Genomic DNA, 15,593 nt, shown 5'->3' with positions numbered 1-15,593 from the left:
GCAGGGAAACTCCAACTATGCAACCACCTTTAAATCGTGTTGCACCTATTCAAGGATATCCTTTTCCACAGATTATCTTAAGAGGCACCCTAAAATTAACGGACCTATTATTCACATATCCCTTATTTACGGTTTTATTATCCTGGTCTAGAAACCTTAACTTTGGACCTAACCTGAAAGCCCTTAAGTAAGCAACCACTTAGGATATGTTGTCCAATGAGTTGTACACCTATTTAAAACATATTTTCTTACTTATATTAGTCTTTGGTTACTTGGTGTATAATAAAATAAAAATATACTTATCTAAATAGACTAGTCACTATATCTTATATTGAAGTGCAGGCTTTGGTTCAGTGCAAACTATTTTAAGCTTTAAGCTTAGTGAATCTGACACATAAGGGAATTTTGTTTACAAGTTGGTAGTGAAGAACTCAGTTTTATTTTTCACTACTACAAGACCCATCTCTCCCATAGGATAATATTGGGATTAGATTATTTTAAGTGCAATTCCCAATTGCAAAGAGACTTCAAGTCTGAGGTCGTTGGACTCAATTTAAAATCACAACTTATGGCAAAGTTGTATCTTAGGTTACAGTTTAGCAGATGCCACTTTTAGAAAGCTGGTATTTACTTACTTTAGCCATTTGGTACCTGCCACCTGTCTCCGTTCGGGCTAGGTGACAGTTGGAGTTTGTGCATTCCCTCCAGACAGCCACACACAAAGGACGCATAGGTGTGTCTTGATGAGCGGGAGGAGCTGGGCACAGCCTCGCACTTACCCCTGAATATGTCCTGTCCACACACGCAGGGCTGCATATCGCCCTGTAGTGAGTCTGGAGCCAGGGCAGGAAGGGAGGACCTCTGTGCACTTCAAATATTTCTTTGAAGTCTTCCCCCACTATAAAGGCACAACTGGGTACAAGTACTGGACCTCTGACAGCATAAATCAGCACACTTCTAGACCCGTGAACACTATGCCAGGAAGAACTGCTGTGCTGCTGAAAAGACTGCCACTCTGATCGACTGCTGCTGCTTTGCTTGACCCTTGGCTTGCTGAGCTGATCTGCCCTGCTGTTCTCCTGCCTGGGGGAGAAGGACTGAACCTGCATCATTTAAACCCAGAGTAACTCCAAGGGCTTCGCCTCCTGTTGTAAGTTTCAGGGATATCAAAGACTTCAACTACCTGCACCTGGACTCTACAAGCTGCGAGTGTCCTTCCAAGTGGGGTCACCCCAGTCCTGGACCCTTTGAAGTGAGGCATATGAACCCATGCACCTCTGCCTTTGCGTGAGTCCGAACCAGTGCACCCTCATCGTTGCATGGAGTGGACCCAGTGCATTGCCTTCAGAATCAGCGCACTGCAATCTGAATCAAAGCATCGCCTACTGTGGAAGCAGCAGCCGAACATCGCATTGGGTACCAGCACTTTGCACTGTGAACCGTCGCAGTTGCATGAAGAAAAACCAACATGTCTCATCAACTGCGTGGCTCTACATAGATGCATCACTTTGGCTCCACCTGGCATCTTTGTCAACGCAATCCGGATCAAGGTACTTTTACTCAGCGGGCCCAAGTGGGTCCCTGTGTCCGGCCCGCGCTCGGCCTGAACTTTTGACTTTGCTCCAGTCCAGCACAACCAGATAACTTCTTTAAGCACTTATTACTTCTAAGGGCCATTTTACATTTACTCCTTAAAATTTTTTTATTTCTACTTGGATTTTTGTTGTTTTGGTCTCGTTTCATTCATAAAAATTAAGCTCCATTCTTTCTAAACTGGTGTGGAGTCTGTGTGGTGTTTTTACTGTTAGTGTTTGAAGTGTTGCACAAATACTTTACACATGGCCTCTTACTTTAAACCTGGCTGCTGTGCCAAGCTACCACTGGGTGAGCACGTGATAATTTAGGGTTTGTGGTGACCTCCCTTTACTAGGATTGTGGTTCCTGCTTGGACAGGGTGCATAACTGCAAGCCAGAAATCCAATTTCTAACAGGAAGATATTAAGCATACTACAAGCCAATGTTAGATCTGATAAATTCAAAAAAGTTACATTTGCACCAAGCTTAGCATCAAAAATGGTTTGTAATGGAGGGAAACCCAAGAAAGAACCGATTGAAAGTATAAAGAAAGCCCTAGCACCTAAAAATAAGGATGTCAATTTTTTCAGGTTTAGCGGAGTTATGCAAAATGTGTTAGAAATTCAGTGGAGAAAGCATGTGATTAGACAACTATTGAACACATCACTATTTTTGTGGAATGCACCCATCAGCAAGCTTTTGAGGAAATTAAGGAAGACACAAGTAACAACTCCATTGCAAGGTTCTGACCCACATATATGCACTATTGTGACTACTGATGCGAGCAACACAGGATTGGGTGCTGTCCTATCTCAGAAAGGAATGTATGGTCCAGAGGTAGTTATTGCCTTTGCAAATAGATCTTTTCACCCCAGCAGAGGAGTACTCGGGTATTGAAAGACGCTCGTGTCTGGAGTTTGGAAAAATGTAGGCAGTACAGTTGAGGGTTTTAATATTAATGAGAAGTGAACATAAGCCACTTGTTAAAGTCCTTACTTCACAAGGAATGGAAAAAGCAACTCCACGTATTACAAGAACGTCTGAGACTACTGGATTATAGTTATACAACTGAATATTTCCAGGTACTAGAAACAGTTGCAAATTTCAAGTTGCCTACTAAGATGGTACCACAAAATGTGTGAAGAATGTAGGGTTGCTGTGTGGAAAAAGTCAGAATGCTCTATAGATAAAGATGTATGGTGTTCTAACATGTCAAGGAATGTAGTTGTTGCCGTTACATTGTCACTGGATGCCCCAAAGAATAATTGAATAGTAAATACAGAAATACTGTGAGTTAAGAGATGAATTAAACATTACTAAGGAATGTGTGTGATTAGGATCACAGGTGATGCCACTGCATAACTTAAGAAATAAATTGGATATTTTCCATGAAGGTATTTTTAGGGTGCTCAAAACCAAAAGGAGGGTCACAGACTGGATTTGGTGGACAAGAACAGATATGGGGTTTAACGATTGGTGAGGGAGGAGTGTGAAAATTCATAGAAGTCTCAAGAAACATTTAGACCACCGTCATGTCCTATGAAGTATCCCAATATGCCTTCGGAAAAGTTTGTCAGTGACATCAAGACACCAGTGAGGCATGAGAAGGAAATGTCTGTGCCATAGTGTTGGTGGATATTTATTCCAAATGGCCTTAAGAGGAGTTCACATAAACTGTTAATACTGTCTAGGTCTATGTAGGGGTATTTGTAAAGCGCAGCTGCTACTCCAAGGAGTGTTCTATTTATACTATTGCTGTTATCAGATTTATGGACAGGATTTTTTTTAAAGGAAGGATTGACAAAGCTGGTTATTAGTGACAATGACAGTTTGAGGCAATCAAGAAATATTTTAAAATGAAAGGCATTACACACAATACTACTAATTATCACCCGTCTGGCAATGTAGAGACTCAAGAGTTAAGAGGAGTCCTACAATTGTCTAGGAAAAATAATTTTGATTGGGAATGGGAGCAGGCAGAAGCCCTATCTGTCAAGTGCATCCATGCCATTTTTTTAGCTCTTGCCTAGCGTCGCAGCGCGCATGCGTTGCTCGCTTTGCGAGGCATATGGTATATACTATAGCGGGGAAGCTTTGCGTAAGCTCCGCCCACTCTCCACCCATCTTTGTTTGGCTTTCATTGTAAATGCTGCCTTCTCATTGGGTTTTACCTTGTTAGTCCGTCCTCCTAACATCCATGGCGTAATTTGTACACAGAGGCTATTGGCCCCTTTACTCAACGTTAATTGTTTTCGTGTCCCCCCCTTACGCAATCTGTGATATTCACCAACCCCTCACCCCCCCCACTCCATTTTCTGCCTTTTTGCCCGCCCGCACTCCCGTTTAAAATGCAATAGAACTGGCGTAAATGCGAGTCCTATTGCATTTCAAATGCTTGTTTTTAAAATAGTGCGCATTAAAATGCAGGCGCTGCCTTATATGGCACGCATGCACCAAAAGTCCGCGCGCTCGTGGATTACCTGGCTGACCCGGAAGTTGTTAGGAGCGGGTTGACTCTTCAGGCGTTTGCTGCGCTTCATCAACGCTGCTGTTTGCACATCCTAAAAGCTGCCCACCATTGCGCTTCACAGATGCTGCCGCTTTCACATCCGAAAAGCTGCCTACCATGACTGTTGGCAAAGGTAGGAGTGCTGTACGCAGCACAGCAGGGCCACGGGGGACTTGTTTTGAGGGACAGTTGACAGGCAGTAGCCTGTTATGGATCCTCACCTAATTATCTCTGCAGTTTGAAGTTCAGAGGCGTATTGAAATTAGCAAAGTGATTTGAGGGAAATAAATTCTATGTGGCCGCGTGAATGCAGCACACCTTGCGTAACTGGTGAGCGCGTGATGTATCGTGCACCATGTTGGGGATTTGTTATGCGTCAGTATTTTTTGTGAAAGGGGTAAGTTTATATATGTTCAAAAGGCTTGTGTTTGAGTTCCATGCCGATTAAGTCAAAAGCCGCTTGTGACGTTTTGTTTTTCTGTTGAAAAAGTTGTAAATGGAAGTGAAACATTGGGGCTAGGCGGGAAAGGGGCTTATAATGGAATCCATGACATTTATGCAAGTGTCCAGAGTATTTTTGTTAATAGGTTGGTATATGGAAAAGGCACGGATTGGCAGGAGACAATCGCAGCTATCTGCGTGCTAATACAATTTGCTGCCACACCACATATACATGTGTAAAGAGGGAGGGGGGGGGGGATTTTTTTTTCAGTGTTTGGAATTCCATAGGCTTCGTAATTGAGCCCTATGCCCAATACTGTTTACATGCTTCCTTGTTTGTTGAGGAGAGGAACACGCAGGAGTTTTGCACGCTGTCTTCACCTGTCCCGCCAGCCCGATAGCTATTGTTTCCGACAAGGGGTCAGCAGGAGTGCCGGTCATTACTGGCTGACAGAAGCCATGTCAGATAGGCGCTGGCTATTGCAACATCGATCTTTTGTACAGAGGCGGGCAGAGTTCTGCAAGTTGTAGTCATCCCTTCCCATATGCCTGTTTATGATTTTGTACTAGTAAAACTAAAAAAAAAAAACTCAGGGTCATCCTCGTTTCCTCTCTTTTGAAACCCCTCACATTCCCCAACGGTCGCTATTTATCTCCCATGTATCTTTTTACTTACCCTCTTTCGGTCTTCTCGGCCCCATCTCTTCCCTTACATATATTTCATAATTACATATTACATCTCTGCCTTGCCTGATAACTTCTCCCCACCCCATCATTTTCTATTGTCCCCTTCTTTCATCCACTGTTTTCACTTTTCTTTATACATCACACTAAAGAACAGAATTTGCACTGAGATTTCCATAGAGGCCAAGAAATTGGTGAACTATGCAAAATATATTAAAAACAAATCTCTCCTCCTAATTCGCTTTATAAAATCTATTACAATCCCTTCCTTAATTTTCCTCTTTCATCCCACTGACCCTTTTTCCTTCATGTTCACTTCTCCTGCTCCATTTCCTCCTTTTCAGTCTCCTTGTTTTACGTTTCAGTGTCACTGAGAACAAGTGCTCTTTTCATCCGGTTATAGCAGTTGTGTAAGGCTAAATAAAAACAGTTGATATAACACCTAGCGAAATATTCTGCATAGCTAAATACTTTTAATGTCTTAAAAGCGAGACCGTTGCATTGCAAATGCTTGTTTGGAGGTAGTTCCCCTTTAGGCTCTCATAACGTCTTAAATGGTGTCCAGTCTACATTTTCGACTTTTTCCTGCAAGATCCTGAGGATTGTAAAGGTGCCCAGGGTTTGGCGATTCCCCTTGTAGTGTAGGGAACAGAGGAAATAGCCAAAATACAAATAAATATTTTTGGGGCAAAATGAGAAAATGGCGCTTTGTAAGAAAGCATTTTTTTACATAGCATTTAAATCAACAAAATGTTTGCTGTACTTTGATCACCACCTTCACAGTGGTCAGGAACAAGCAGATCTAAAACTATTATTTTCACAACAGTTTCTGCATTTTTCGAAGTAGTTCATTTTTCCAACTTTTTTGTGGTTTCAACCTACTTGCAATTTGTGGTGGAAACTGGTTTATCAGCCATGGTGATTCTGGAAAGCTGACAACATTCTGAATTTACCATGGGTTCATTAAAGTAGATCCTCCAACGTTTGCAAATTTTTCATTATTTTTGTTATTTCAAATATTGGTTTCTTTGGGCAATGATGAAATGGGGACAACGTTTGCATCTGTAATTTGTCACAATGGCAGATTTACAAAAGCAATATACCCTAACACATAGCTGCTAAGGTTTCAGTTTGCTTTGTGACACATTTACATAATTTCAGTGTAATGATGAGTGACATTTAGGATCAATTCTGTTTATTAATATAGTCCACATAAATACTCAGCTTTCCGCGTACAACCCAACAGGACCGGCCACATTCAATGTTTTGGATTGTTATTGGTGCAAGTGTATGTTCCGAACAAAGACTGAGGTTTAAGTACAGTAACTAAAACAAGACAAAAAAGATAAAAGAACCCCACCCTCCTTCCTTCCAAGCTGCTACTAAAAGGGGAGACAAGTAATGGTCAAGTAGCCCGTGACCAGGGCCCACTCTGCTACCTTGAACAGCACCCATCAATATTTAGGAGGGGTGGGGTTAGGCTCAGGAATCTAGCTTAAGATGCATAGATAGGATGGGCAGGACAACTACCTAAATTCACTAGAAAGAATTGAAATAAAGAGGCCAGATTTCTGAATAGGAGGAACTCCCAGGAGTGACCGCCAAGGATAACTTCTTCATTCCCAAAAGGTGCCACAGTTGGTGCAAAAAGCAGTGTGGTCCAGTGTTTTTTCAGTGTCCTAGAGAGAAAACACCGAGGTAATGTCAACGTATTTGGGAGCCACAGGATAGCGTATGCTGGTAATCGTGGGATAGTTTTGAAAGCAATGTCAATGTCACCTATGACTCGCTCCCAAGATCTAGTGAGTTCTGGACAGTGCCATAGGAGGTTAAGCAAGATTCCGGCACTCCTGCAACCTCTCCAGCAGTCTCCTGAATAGTCCAGATTCAACTTCTGTAATACCAATAGGCTATTTTATATGCCATTTTGATGTTTGTCATAGTGTGTGCCGTGTGATTGACTCTATAAAATGTCCTCCCACTCCTTATTCGAGAAGGATCTACCCTTCTCGGCCTCCAACCGCCTCTGACCCAGAGTCCGCAGTTGGGGCCCTGTCCTGCTTAAATGGGCATAAATCTCCAAGACCAGCCACTTAACGTCTGCTGTAAGAAACAACCATTTTTTAAATGAGTCATCAAGCGACTAGCTCCCGGGTGCATGTCAGGACCTAATACCCTAAAAACGAGAACTGGTACGTTTCAGTCAGGGAGTAGCCAAATTTAAGTTTGTCAAACGAGATGAGACCATCCAGATCAAATAAGCAGCCAAGGTGCTTACAAGCCCCCCCCCCCCCCCCCCCCACCCATCTGCAAAAGCTGCCCTGCTCCATCCCGGGAGGAAAGTCTGGATTAGTGAAAAGAGGTGTCATGGGTGAAGGATAAGTGGTTAGGCCAGCTATGACTGCCACTATGTCTCATAATTTCAGGGTTGCACTGGTCACAGGTGATGAGTAGGGTACGCAAAGTCCTATGACAGCGAGGCAGCCACATCTCCTTCCAAATCGGATTGCCAGCCACAGACTGGTGAATATAGACCCAGTGCATCTCAGAGCAGTGTCTATTCCACTTAATGAGGTAGAGGAGCTTGGCAATAGCACGATAGCAAGGGCACCCCTCCTGTTTTGCCCATTGCAATAAGTGTTTCTGGAGCCTAGGTTTCTTGCCTCCCCTTATGAAATTATTGCTGACTAGTGGGACAGAGTGAATTGCTCCAGCAGGCGGGGTCAGCAGGAGTGTTTGAAAAATATAAAGGGTGAGCAGGAATGGACATCTTAACCACTGCGTTCAGACTGAGTTATGAGAGAGAGGCAACTGGTGCCATGTTGCTAGATCGTTGCGAATCTGTGCAGCCAGAGATGTGTAATTTGCCACCACAGTCCTAGGTAGCATTCATGCCAGGAAGAGACAGCAATAGGCAAGGCCCTCGGTCACCCATTTCAAAGCAAAATGCGCTTTCAGAACGTGTTTAGTTTCTTGGGTTACCACAAGATCAAAAATCTGGGACTTCTGCATATTGACCCAACAGCCCGAAATTGAGCCAAATGTCTGGAGCTCTGCTGCGATCGCCGTAAGAAGTCAAGGGCTTTGTGATCGAGAAAATAACATTGGCATATATGCTAACCAAATGGTGTCTGGGGCCAAATGGGATCCCAGTGGCTATAGGGGTCTCTCAACCTTTGCGTCAACGGCTCAATGTAGAGCGCAAAAAGTGGGGAGAGCTGGCATCCCCATGTGCCACAGGGGATGGGGTAGTATTGGGACTGGACTCAGTTAAATCTGACCGCCACCTGGGGAGCACTATAAATACACTGAACCCACTTCCCAAACCTCGCGACAATGACAAATTACTTCACGTTCTCAAAAAGATGCCATTTTAACAGCTTTAATAAACATGAGATTCAACCTCAGAATTCAAATTGGGAATAACCTTATATAAGTCAAGAGCTTGACAGACCTACAGTAAATGGGGTGGTCTATTTACTGTAGGAGGTAACCAATATTACACTGGACGTTTCGGACATACGTTTGTAAGCACAAAGTTGGTCTTTGAGTGTGTAATCAAAAACTATTAAAAAGCCCCTAAAAAAAGAAACCCAATTTATCACTATGATACGCAGCCTGGTACTCTTACCCAGATCTACAACGTTTGGCTTACCAGCCTGTGGGTGCAGGGCCAACAAACTTCAATCATTTGTAGCGCACACTACATACCCACGAGGGTCTCAAGGCACTGGGAGAGGGGGTGGTGGGGGGCCGCTACTGGTCAAACAGCCAGGTCGGGAGTAGCCTCCTGAAGGTGAGCAGCCTTGGACGCAGCGATAAAGTGCGGTTTTATTTTACTTTGATTGTAAATTGTATTTAGAAAATATTTATTGCGGGGTGGGAGGGTCCGGGGCTGAACTCCACTGCGGAGACGGATGTTTTGCAGGAACTTCGCGTTCTCTGCGGAATGCGGAGTATGCAAAATTCCACAAACTCCGCCAGCGGAGCGGAGTTCAGTGCCCAGGGTTAATTGCGACGCCCTGCTGTATTGCTGCCAGACGTTGTGTGGAGTGCTGCTAAAAGAGGGCCTACAAGCCCCAGAAGGCTGTGCTCTGGAGGATGGGTCTTACGCCGTTTGAACCCGAAAGGGACTCACTCTGCCTGTGAGTTCTGGGAAAATGGAATGAGATGGCAGTAGTGCCACAAGGTACTACCATGGAAACTTTCCTGGTAAGAGCTGAGGGGATTGACAAGGAGATAGAGCTTGTCACCCCGCCGATTGTCACGCTCCCCAGTTGCTGGTCATCATTCCAGCTTCCCCAGCACCTTAAGGGTTAGTACAGATCAGCCTGAGGAACAGGTAGAGCCAGGCTCGGGCCCCTTATTTCCCGGTTCTAGCACCATCGGACTGGGGGTCGACGCAAGATGGGGCCAGGTAAAGCAAGGGGGAAAGGTGTTACAATGCAGAGGGTTGAAAGTTCCTTGCCCGGCCTCCATGACCACAGGGGACATGGGTGTGGAGCTTACCCCTACGCCATGAAACACTGGGGTGTGGAGAGGTCCTGGAACTGGGCAAGGGAGTTAAAAGAAAAAGGCCTTTGACCACGACTAAAGCCAAATGCCTCAGAGCAAAAGGGTTGGTGCCAATGGCTAATTCATTGCTAAGTGTAACCAAAGGAGATCTGGAGATATTGGATTGCTGGATGGGGTCATTACTAGCAAGTATGGATCTGAAACTTAACCCTATTGTGCAACGTTTATCAGCCATTGAACTGGAACTCCTCAGGTCACGATAGGATAGGCCAGCGGAGGATATAGCTGTCCTGAGTAGGCCGAGCAGGCCAGGGGAGCGTTTGGCTCACGACCAGTCGGTGCCAGGGCTCTTCAACATGTGCCCAATGGGCAGAGCTGTTTACAATCCGAAGTTTCTTTTAGTGTCTCGGACAGAAGAGAATCCAGTCCCTCCCGATTGCGAATGGACTTGAATCTCTCAAAGGGCGATGCTGTGGAAGCATTTGTGGATTCGGAAAGCTCCCAAAATAAAATCCAGACCTGTTCAAGGTGATCAAATACCCTACGTGAAGAACAGAAAAAGGGGGAAGGACCCTGTCAGGAGTCATGGGCATCAGTGTATCATGAGACAAGACAGATGCAGAGGCTATCGGATATAGCCCTATCCCCAGAGTCTACCCCATATGTAGTGGTACTTAGAAATGTTCCGGCTCTTCCTCAGGGTGGCATAGAAGCCTTCGATCAACTTAAGAATAATATTCTACACTGGCTACCTCGTAACATGTCTTTGGGTCCAAGAATGGAGGGTTTTATTAACATGGTTCGAAGAGTCTCGTGGGTTGGAAAATCCAGCAAATATATGGAAGGAGACTGCATTGTAATCAACTTTAATAGGCCTCATCTGGTAGACAGGCTTCTGCATGCAGTCATGCAGAATAATCCCCGTGGCCATGTATCATCTATAGAAGCCCTCCCCTTGGGTCACTTTTATAGCTCCAGGAATAGAATAAAATCATCTGGGAACTGAATGACTATTTACCCGGTTCTACCACTGCAACGACAGCCTTGTAGACAGCCAACTCAAGATACCTCCCTCTTTAACCGATTTGCTCCCCTGGATACCTGGGATTCTTGTGACTGACTTAGTGATAAGAATCGGGCAGTTATCTGTTATCCCTGTGATTATGCCTGCTCCAATTGGCACGAGAGAAGGAAGGGCATGTAAACTTGCTTCATGGAACATTGCCTGGATAATAAGTAAGATGTCTGACCCCTTCTGGTGTGCTTTTATAAAAGGTTTTGAAGTGATATGTCTCCAGGAGACATGGGTCAGCACTAATAGTATTTTCCTTGAGGGATACAAGACCTTTTCTGTGCCTGCAATTCCTTCAAAAGCGTGAAGACATAAGGGTGGTCTGATTATTTTTGTTTCCTTGGACGTAAACTGTTGTATGAAGGTGCTGCCAACGGACAACCCTTGCGTGCAGGGGTTATTTTCAAAGGGATCTGACAAGCTGCTTTTATTGAATTTCTATAATGCTATTACTCCCCTAGATGTCTAATATTGCTAGGTTAGTTTATAAATATTATGATATTGAAGTCTAATCAAAATGGTTTTTGTTATGTTGGTGGGAGATTTCAATCTTCATTTATGTGGGACAACAGCTATGTTATATCACCTTAATATAGGATGTCCATGTTGGGCGGGAAGGCATGTAGCGCATTGGAAGCAGGGTGAATTACTTAATACATTAGTGGAAGAACTGGCTCTGACTATGGCAATGTGTCTGGAGGATAGTAAGGGAAGGACTCTTGTACCCACCTTCTCAGGTAGGGGGGGTGCATCTCATATGGATTATATTTATGTGTCTACTCCCTTCCTCCCTTTTCTGATGGAGTTTAATTATGGAGAGTATTTATAGCGATCACAATCCCTTATATGCTACAGTGAGTTGGTTCAAGTTAAGGAATGATAGATCGAAAAGAGAAAGGAGATCTCTCAAGGTCACAGATCAGGGCAGAAGACCAAGCTGGACCCAGATCAAACTGGAACCTTTCTATGAGTACCGCGCAGCCAGGTGTAAAGATGAATTAGATATTTGCCGTAAAAGGCAGGATGTGCTGGGGATCATCCAGGAGGCATTTGCTTTTATTTCCGGTGTAATTTGGGATCGCCTAATGGCACTGCCCAGGCACTCAAATGAACATACCCCAAGATGTATTGAGCACAATTGTTAGAGAGCAGCAAGGGCACTGAGGAAAGCGTTCGGCACCAAACCCAGGGACCCAGTCATAGTGAAAACTTGTCGAGGCCAGTATAAGGTAGAACAAGCGAGGTGCAAGGCCGAACTCAGGGACGAGGCTTGGACTAAGCTTGCAGAGGCCAGTACCCTAAAGAACAGCTAAATGTTTCGGAAAATCGTTAACAGCCCTTTTTTGGCAGGAGATACTGGACTGGCCCTGGATGCACATATAACAGAGGAGGAATGGGTTGGATATTTCCAGAAAGTGTTTTCTAGTCAGATTGAACCGCGGGCAGAGGATGGTTGGGGAACTGGAAAGTCTGCACTGGTTATTTATGCTGAGGTTAAAAAAGGTGTTTAGGGACTGTCCAGAAAGAAGGCCCCTGGTCCGGATGGCATACCCCCTGTTTTTAATCTAATCCTCAACTGTGGCTGGCTATACTTACCTCTACGATTAACAATGCCATCAGAGACTCCTACGTCTTGGGCGATTTCTACCATCATTCCAATCTTTAAGAAAGGAAATAGGGACAGCACCTCTTGTTATAGGCCCATATCTCTGCTGGACTCAACAGTAAAGTCGGTGGGTCGCATTTTATTGGAGAGGTTAACCACTTGGGCGGACGATAATATACTGGCAGATATCCAATATGGGAGGTCAACAGTAGACCAATGTCTTAGCCTGTATGTGATTCTAAATAAATACACTGTCACGCTTCCGGGCACGATTTACCTGGCCTTCATGGATTTGTGGTCAGCATTCGACCGGGTGCATACAAGTAAACTTTGGGAGACACTTCAGTGCATGGGAGTAGATATTAACATTATCCTCTTTACAGGAGCTCCACAGGGATACTACAGCGGTGGTTCGCTATACTAATGATGGCAAAGTATCCAGTCAATTACTGATACAGGGAGGGGTACAACAGGGATGTATATTGGTACATTTTTATTTAACTTGTATATTAACAGTTTAGAGAAGTATTTGATAGCCACACACGCAGATGTCCCCCGGGTGGGCCAGAGTGGCCTGCCTGCATTATTGACGATGCAGTTCTCATGGCTCGGACTGCGAGGGGGTTGCAAACATTACTCAACTCCTTTGTGTCCTTTATGGAAGACCGGGACCTGCTAATTAATTCCAAGTCATATGTGATGCAGATAGGTCAAGGGCAAACCAAATCCTTCAATTTTAAGGTAGGGACCATCCCTGTCCCCAGGACAAATATTTTCTCCTATTTAGGAGTTACACTGGATGCTAAGCTAAACTGGTGCTCTCGAAAAAAGAGTAAGCAGGGGGTCTCCTTTGTGCCATTGCAGCTATTTTTAATTTAGCTTCCCGTCTGGGTAAAAAAACCTATAGGTGCCCTACTACAGATTTATAGATCCAGGTGTGTATCTCAGGTTATGAACGGTTGTGAAATCTGGGGCTACACTCCCCACGAGGAGCTTCAAACAGTGGAAAAGTATCCGAGACAACTGTTGTGTCCCACAGGGCACTGCTACATATATTGTCCATGATTAATTGGGTGTGCCCTATTTTACAGACTATCTTTCTTTACGCCCCTTATTTTGCAGGCTAAAAGTCTGGTTGAATGAAGGGAGTACCCTTAACAAGGCGATATTAAGGGATTGTCTGGGTCTAGATGGTGCTCATCATATACCCTGGTTCAAATATACACGGGATGGATTTAGGAAATTAGGTAGGCCCGTCCTCTTCTGCACTCCTGATATAATTAGTAGTAAAGACCTGCCCTGAGCAAAGAAATCCTTTTTTAGATGGAGGGTGGTGGAAAGGGGAGAATGAGAGCTAAAGAAGCCTAGCGTGCGAAGATGCAATCTTCTGAAAACAGTCCCCATCATGGAACCTTACCTTTTAGGGCTCCCTAGCTCATATGACCACTTTTTATTGACCAGATTTCGTCTTGATTTATTCCATCTTCTCCTTGCCCACCCTAGAGGAAGCAAGAAAAGCGAGATCTTGCTGCCCTGTGGCTGTGATGGTACGTCTACAGGACATACTCCATTTTTTAATGTTTTGTAGCAATTACGAGATGCCTAGGTCGTCCTTTTTTATCTCCATTTTAAAGCAAGCCAATTTTAAACAAGTGCGACCCGCTTTTACCTTTCTATAAATGCTTTCAGGGAGCACTGTGTCGCATGTTCTTAGCTTTTTTAAAGGTGGCAGTAAGTCTTAGAGCAACATGTGATTAATTACCAGGGGAGGGGAGAAGGGGATATGGAGTAAAGTGTACAATTCTTAACCCATTTTATTGTAAACTTTGTGTTTGGTGTTGTATTTTTGACTCATGTAATTATGGGTATTGGTGATAAAAACCATAAAAGACGGAAATTTATTACAAAAGCCGAATAAAGTTTGATTGAGTTGCACATTCAAGGATCCCCAGAAACAAGAGATGCATTTCAAAATATTTATTTTTAAAATAGTATTTAAACTCCAGGATGTAGTGCATACAATATTGTTTGGTAACATCAAAAGATGATAACAATTTGAAACAGCTACTGTCTTTCATGAACTGTGTAAACCTGAAAATATTGTAATATCGTAGCCCTTAACATCCTCAATGTGGTATCTCTAGCCGCAATAATATCTCCAGCAGATGAATAAATACTAAGCTTATTTCAAGAGTCAAAGAGGTGGTGTGCATACTTGGGACAAGGTAGGTTATCTGCCTGGGGTAGCTGGTCAGCTATTCCATGCACAAGTGCAAGGAGATTGAATCTGTCAAAGAACACAATCCTGGCACTAGTAAGTGAAGGCAAAATGCTTTGCAGAGACTTGCAGAATCTTGCCGGAGCCTAATTCGGTGAAGGTGGAATCTGGTGAAGTGCCCAACTGGTTCTGTGCTTGGATTAGTGACCCGGGTGAGGTTTCTCTTTCTACTGATCAGTTTGTGGAGCTCATAAAAGATTGACCACTACCTTTTAGCCTTCATTGCAGAATCAAATTAGGATTTGAAGACAAGATCTAATTGGACTAAATCAGTGGGATGCAAAGTCACCTGTAAAAAAAGCCCCAAAGAATTTGTATAAACTTTAGATCGTGTTTACTTTATCTAATTCTAAAACCTTGAGATGTAAATTTTGACAGGATGTACTAGACGTGTGTCATCTGATAGTGCAGCAATTCAGGCTAAAGGGTGTTTAAAGTAACATTTTCAAAGGCTAACTAAAAACGAAACAGTAGCTAAAATACGTGTTTAAGAACTTCAAACTTTCTACTAAAACAAACAAAAAAAAGCCTACAAGCAAGTGATTAAAATAAATAAAATATTATAATTTTGAAGGGGATTGGTCATGACATGACATTCCTGGATTAACTTCTGAACTAAACAATCACTGAATATGTTTTTGCATGAGCTTGATTATCATAACTTGACAAAATTACAGAAGAGAATATGCTAGAAACGTGCATTTGATGGAATCAAAGTTCATCACTTGGTTGCATGTCTAATACATGTTTCCGTAATGAAATGAAAGGGGTCTCTGCATTGGCGGACAAGATTTATGACAAATGAAGCTGCAACCCATATGGAGCGCTCAAACTTGCCTTAGGCAAGCCCACTGTACGTTTCTACTGTGCAAATGCACGGCGTTTTCTCTTAAATGAATGTTTGAGTGAGTGC

At 43.6% G+C, this 15,593-nt stretch overlaps 1 protein-coding gene across 5 annotated transcripts in view; it reads right to left on the bottom strand.

The window, feature by feature from the left end:
* The window catches only part of LOC146811975 (uncharacterized), a 696,581-nt gene that overhangs the window by 303,638 nt on the left and 377,350 nt on the right, over positions 1 to 15,593 (bottom strand). The window lies entirely within an intron of this gene.

Source organism: Triturus cristatus, chromosome 7, assembly GCF_964204655.1.
Source record: "Triturus cristatus chromosome 7, aTriCri1.1, whole genome shotgun sequence".
Classification (NCBI taxonomy): Eukaryota; Metazoa; Chordata; class Amphibia; order Caudata; family Salamandridae; genus Triturus; species Triturus cristatus.
Note: the sequence above shows the minus strand (reverse complement) of the source record. Positions and strands in the feature narration are given on the sequence as shown.